The sequence below is a fragment of the Echinops telfairi genome, unplaced genomic scaffold (assembly GCF_000313985.2).
Source record: "Echinops telfairi isolate 266 unplaced genomic scaffold, ASM31398v2 ScPeMD7_7458;HRSCAF=8496, whole genome shotgun sequence".
NCBI lineage: Eukaryota > Metazoa > Chordata > Mammalia > Afrosoricida > Tenrecidae > Echinops > Echinops telfairi.
In genome coordinates, this window is record NW_022111358.1 from 8,806,589 (window position 1) to 8,813,417 (window position 6,829).

At 46.5% G+C, this 6,829-nt stretch overlaps 1 non-coding gene across 1 annotated transcript; it reads right to left on the bottom strand.

Moving 5' to 3' along the window:
- Nucleotides 1-4,302: 4,302 nt before the first annotated feature.
- LOC115872948 lies at nt 4,303-4,439 on the bottom strand. The gene has a single exon (XR_004048139.1). It is a non-coding gene; the product is annotated as a small nucleolar RNA SNORA13 (small nucleolar RNA).
- Nucleotides 4,440-6,829: the final 2,390 nt, after the last annotated feature.

The window sequence follows — 6,829 nt, forward strand, 5'->3', positions numbered from 1 at the left end:
CTGTTTTTCTTTCCTGAACCATGGAAAGGCAGAAACGCAGGCTGCGGGAATCATAACATGGGCTTGGCATCAAAGAAACGTGGATTCGGGCCCCAGCTCTGTATTATCAGACTAGCTATGAGTCTTGTCGGCCACTTCATCCTTCTATGGCTTCCATCCCTCCATCTGTTAAAGAAAGGGATCAAGAGAAGAGGCAATGATACAGTTGCCATTGCCTTGTCCCCACGCGTGTGGAGCAGAACTGTGCTATGTTGGGCTTTCAAGGCTGTGAACTTGTGGCAGGAGATCTCTGGGCTTGGCTTGGAGGCTTCTCTGGGTGAGCTTGAACTGCCCCCTTTCAGTTAGGAGGTGAGCACTTAACCCGGGAACAAGAGGGAGTTTGTGCTACAAGGGAAGAAGGGAAGGGTAGTGCTTGTCTTCTATGTCTCACTTGCCAACAGGGGCGGGGCAATCTGAACAAGGCTCGTGGTACATTGAGACCCCAGTAGATGTGGTTCTCCTTCCTGGCTGGTTGTCATAGCTCTAGAACTGGAAATCGCCAGAGATCAACCAGTGTGAATTTTTATTTTTTAGCTAACAATTTTCGGGCAGTGACTTGGCCAAAGTCAATGGAACATCAGGAGTCCCATTGACGAGAGAAGCATGGCTGTGAACAACACCACTGCCTCCCCAGGGAAGGGCTGGGGGTTCCCACAGGCTGCCCCGGAGCCAAGAAGGAGAACAGAGTTGTGAAGCGCCTCTTCCATCTCTCCAAACATGTGGCTGGGACCCAAGGATGGTTTCCCTAGGAGACAGGAGTCAGCAGGACTGGCCAGCATTCAGATCACTTGCTTTTGGGGGCTTGTAGCTGTTCAGGGTCATCTGTGACAGAGAAAAAGCTAGTCCATGCCGAGTAGAGGCTGGGGGTTGAATCAAGTTCTTATTCTAAGATCCTCAAACACGCTGTGAAAACTAAAGCCAAGCCCGTTGCCATAGAGCTGATTCTGATCCATAGCAACCGTATAGGACAGTGTAGAATAGCCCGGTGGGATTTCGAGCACCTGCACCTGCACAGAGGCAAACCACCATGCCTTTTCCCTGCAGAGCAGCTGAGGAGTTCAAACCATCAGCGTTTCCGGTTTTCTACTCCCATAAAGATGGCGGTCTCAGAAACCCACAGGGGCAGGTCCACTCCGTCCTGTGGGGCTGCTGTGAGTTGGAGGGGACTCGATGGCAGCGAGTGTCAGAATGACCAGCAGGCCTCAGGAGAAGGACATCTGTCTGGAAATTTGAAGGACGGCTGCTCCGCATTCCTGCAAGGAGACATCTTGCCACTAGGGAGGATGGATTTCCCTGGCATTTCACCAGGAGGTATGGAAGCTTACTACGTGAAGGTCAAGGCCATAGCCACACGTCAGGGGTCAGTGGGTACGCCATGGTGCTACCACCGTCAGACTCTTTGGACAGAGACTTGTGTAGAGAAGGTGATATTAACAAGCAAGTTGCACTGTGAGCTTCAAAACGGAAGCTCCTGGAACGGCCCAGGGCATGAGTCCAGGCTTCTGGTGGCATCTCGGGGCACTGACAGGACTCAGGGTTCTGCTCTCACCTCGGCCTGAGATGAGAGCAGGTGGGAAGATCTGAGAGCTGGAAGGATGCTGGAGCCCACTGATTTCTTGTTTCTGTGACCTTGCCTTGCCTAGGGGCCACGGGAGGTTTAATTCTTCACCTCCTTATAGTTTAAATACATTGACATTCAGAAACTGCACCAGACTCTCTTCTAGCTGTTTCAGCGAAATCTTAAACTTTGATGAAACACAGTGGAATAACCCAAAGTTTCTCGGGTACAAAATACCCCCAATTGTCAAGGACTAAAACCTTGCCACCAGGAAGCTGCTCATGGGGATGACCCTTGAGGTGTGTGCAGGATTCATTGCCGAAGGTGGGGGGTGTAAACTAGCCACTGGCAGCCATTCTTCTTCCTAATTTTCCTGGAGTGACCAAGATAAAAAAGAACCATTAGGCCCTTAAGTATGTCGTATGCAAATGATGCTAGGGGACCCCTTGTGTCTCATCTGTGCAAAGTGTCCTTACATCTGTGTAAGCACAGGGGACAGTGTGGGGGAGGATTTCCCACAATACGCTCTCCCTGTTGTTTGGGTAGGAGCCTTGGTGGCATGGTGGATTCCATGTTGGGCTGCAAAAGGCAAGGTCACTGGCTCACACCTGTCAGCCACTCCATGTGAGGAAGATGAGGCTTTCTCTTCCAGTAAAGAGGTCCAGTCTTGGAAACCCACAGGGGCACTTCTAGCCTGTCCTCTAGGGTCACGGCGAGTTGGCATCGACTTGATGACAGTGAGTTGGGTTGCTTTGTGCAAATGCCCTTCTTGGGCAGTCGCTTTGGCAGCATCATTAGTATTGTGATGTCAGCGAACTTAAGTTTCCAGCAGGACATGAGTCCACGGCAGGCATATATGTACTTACTATGACAGAGCACTTCCTTCTTCCCTCCCTCCTTCCTTCCTTCCTTTCTCTGTGGCACGACTCCCTGTCACAAATGTTAACAGCTCATCACTCTGTTCAGCGAGTAAGCAGAAAGCCAAGCTTGGTTTCAGGATGTCTGCCTTCTAAACTCGCCCCCCCCCCCCCCAAAGCTCAGGTATGGTTCTTCAGCTATCAACCTCGGGGACTGAAGAAAGACTGCTTTCTTGGTTTATGGATTTATTCACTCAACATTAATTAAGCCCAATGCTATGTGGAGCTGCAAACTGCTAAGAGTCAAGAATATCAAGATAAATAGGGCACTGTCCCTGGCTTCCAAGAGTGTGTGATCCAGGCAGGGAAGTCAGTGGTGATAAAAAAGAAGGATACGGCTATAAGAAGGCTCTTACCAAAGTGTTATGGGAACACTGGAGAGTGAAAAATTCTACCCGAATCAGAGTAAGAGTGCTTGAGAAAAGAATGGGCATTTGGGCTGAACCTTAACTAACAACCGGACACTCTTGAGATGAATAACTGAAGCTATCTAACCAGCACCACCACCACCCCCCCCCACAAAATCCCCAAACCCATCCCTAGGTTTGTTTTGTTTTCCCAGGAAATGTCACCATGAGTCACCTCTTTCAATCTCCAAACATAGGAGTTGTACTTTACACTTCCCACCCATTCCATCATTAGCCATATCCAATTCGTCACCAATTGCTATTAAATCTGCCTCCTAAAACTCTCCTTCTTTTCAGAGCCACAGATACCAGTCTAAACCATCACCAGATCTCTCACCCAGGCCTGGGGAACAGCCCTGTGACTTGTCTGTCCACACCCACTCTTTTTATTGACTTCCTTTTTCTGCAAAAATAATAATACATAAATAAAACACAGAACATCTATTCATTTACTGTTGTTGTTAAGTCAGTTGAAATGCAGTTGACTCCATTGCAACTCACAGCAACTCTGTGAGAAACAGAACAAACATTGCGGGTCCTGTACCACCCTCACCCTCACCATGATGTTCCAGCCCATTGATGTGCCCACTGGGTTCACCCAACTCACTGAGGGACTTCCACTTTGGGGCTGACCCTCTACTTTCCCACAAATGACAACCTTCTCCCTCCTGAGATGCTAGACCCTCCTGAGAACATGTCGAAAGTACATGAGATAAAATCTTGCCTTTCTCATCTCTAAGGAGCATTCTTGCTGTATATCTTATAAGAATTTTTTTCCCTTTCATTTTTCTGGCAGTCTGTGATACAGCCAACCCTTTTCTCCAATGCCATAATTCAAATGTGTCCTTTTTTCTTTGATCTTTTTTATCGAGTTTTCTCATGAATAGGAAGAGTTGGAAAATATCATGACCTGGGTCAGGCGCACCTCTGCCTTCAAAGTCAATATCTTGACTTTTACTTATCAAAAGAGAGGATCATATTTTCTTACAGGTGTGTAAATACATCATAGTTGATATTCTGAAGTATTTGCTAAATCCAATATTTGGACCATCATGGGGTCCATTTCCAGATATGTTACCTGCTTACCATCTCATAGTGATTCTGTAGGACAGGGTAGAACTGCCCCCATGAGATGCTGAGACTGGAACTCTTTACAGGACTAGGAAGCCATGCCTTTCTCCTGAGGAGCATCTGGTGGATTCAAACTGCTGGCCTTGAAGTTAGCAGTCCCATGCATGATCGGATGGTCATGAGCTTGAGTGTCTTGCCTAAGAATTATATTTTCCTGTTTCGACCCATGCCTAGTACTGTTATTGTCTTCTGTATATTAGGACCGCCTTGACAACTTCAACTTATGCGTATTCTTTTTTTTTTATTTTTCAACTGTTCCTTATGCAGCACCTATGCCAAAGAAACCAAATTCAAGGGCAATAATGGCTGCAAAAGAATTTAATTTATGCCTTTTTTGACACCACATTCACACAACTTATGCGTATTCTTGACAAGCCATGAAATACCTATATATGATATATATTTGAAGATAGTACATGTTGGGCTGCTAACTGCAGGGCCAATGGCTCAAACCTATCAGCCACACCACGTGAGGAAGGCGAGGCTGTCTACTCCTGTAAAGAGTCACAGTCTTGGAAACTCACAGGGGTTTCCTCTGGGTCCTCCAGGGTCATTGCCATTTTCTAAAAATCAAAGACCTTAAACAGCTCTCTCAGCATGAATATATATATATATGTTCGTAGGAGATTCTGGATTCTGTTACCTTCTTTGGAGGAGTGTTCAGTTGAGTGTGGTCATCCACAGTTCAATATCTTGGACTCGTGGAGGTTTGTTAGGGAGAATCTCTGTGAGTTTCCGGTTGTGTCCCATCTTTTCTAGTATCATAGGATTCAAACCCCGTGTGTGGGTTTTGGTGTTAGGATAGGTGTGGATTAGGCTTCCCTCTAGCATAGGCCAGCAAACATTCTCTTAAAGGACCAACATGTGAATAGGAGGGGACTTCAGAAAGTTCATGGAAACATTCCATTATCTTTTCATTCCATCTTTTGCATGAACGTTTTGATGCTCCTCATATATGGCGTCTTTTGCAACGACTCAACTCTGCCATTGCAATGAGTGTACACACGGACAGGTGGTGTCCACGAGCCATCGTTTGCTGACCCTACTCTAGGGCATCTTTTAGTATGTATTACAGCTCACCAAAAAAGAAGATAAAAATCCTCACACCTGCACCAATAGACAACATGGTAACAGAAAGATACAAGGGGGAGGTTGTCATTTTATGGAGTCATCATCAGGGTCAACAGAAGCAGCAATCAGGAAATCTCATGACGTATTGCATTGGGGAAATCACCTGCGGATGGATCTCTTGCGAGTGTTCAGTAGCACAGAAGTTACTTTGAGGACTAAGGTGCTCCCTCCATCCAGACACAAGGTGGCTTCGTGGAAGCACATCCTTCTTGAAGTCGTGGCCATTGTTATTTTCCATCACTTCTCATACATACAAAAGTTAAACGATGAATACAGAAGCCCAAAGAATTGATGTGTTTGAATTTCGTGTGTGGCAAAGAATTCTTTTTAAAAAAAATCATTTTATTGGGGGCTCATAAACTCTTATCACAATCCATCCATCCATCCATCGTGTCCAGCACATTCAATATACCATGGATCGCCAGAAGAATGAACGAAGTTATCTTGGAAGAAGTACAGCCATAATATTTCCTGAGTCGTGGGGATGGTGAGATGGTGGACATGTCATTTCAGGGGGAAGCAGACCCTGGAGAAAGACATCATGCTTGGAAAATGAGAATTGGCAAAACAGAGGAAGACCCTTGGTGAGATGGATTCAATACAGTGGCAGAAATCGTGGGCTCCGACAGGGTCACAATTGGGAGAATGGCAGTGTTTTGTTCTTGTACACATGAGTGCCATGAGTCCAACCGATTCAATAGTAATACATCTAGGAAAAAGGTTCTTACTTCTAAAGCGCGTTCCTTTCTGATGGCTCAGCCAAGGCCCCAGGTGTTCACAAGCCTCTCCACTGTGGCTGGACCAGAACTCCAGTATATCCAAGTTCTCCTCCACCTTCAGGACGTCTGGTCTCAATCTTAATCTCAGAACTGCTCCCTCCGACAAGCTTTGTGTAGTCATACCCTTTGCATGCACAGCTCAGCCTTTCTACACATAGACTGCAGGGGAACCCTTCTACACAAATCCTCTACTCTGATGGCTACCACACTGAATCCAGTAACTTTATCACTACCAAGCGGTGAGCCTCATCTCCTGAGCTCAGTGGGACTTCCACGCTTCCCTAAATGGAGTACCAGGGGGTGCAGAATGGTACCTCATCTCGTGGTTTCCCTTTTTCTTGGGGGCTGTGGTCTTGTCTGCCACTCACCAATGCCACAACACAGTTTCCTTGTATAGTTTGTCCAGTTCTATAGTTATTTATGGAAGAGGGGACAGTCCAGTGCTGGGTTCTCTGTCATGGTTGGAAGCAGAAAGTCCTCATTCACTCTTGCCCTGGCCAATCTGTTTTCCACTGGGCAGTTCAGAGTAATGTTTTCCCCTCTATTGCTCCCATAAAGACTATCAGAAACCCCCTGGGGTAGTTCTACTCTGTCCTATAGGGTCATTATGCATCAGAATAGACTCGATGACAGTGAGTGTTTTGGCTTTGAACCCTATCCAGTGCCCTACCTAAAATGGTCCGTTGGCTTTCCATTGTTCATAGGATAAAGCTTAAGAGACAGTATCTATTTTTGCACACCAGTGAATCCCCAGTGGATTGTAGCATCTGCTCTATGATCGAGATCTAGAGTAAGTATTTTTGAGTAAAAGACTGAATGAGAAATGACCTTTTTTGGGCAGCTGGAGCCGCCGGAGTAAAGGTTGAG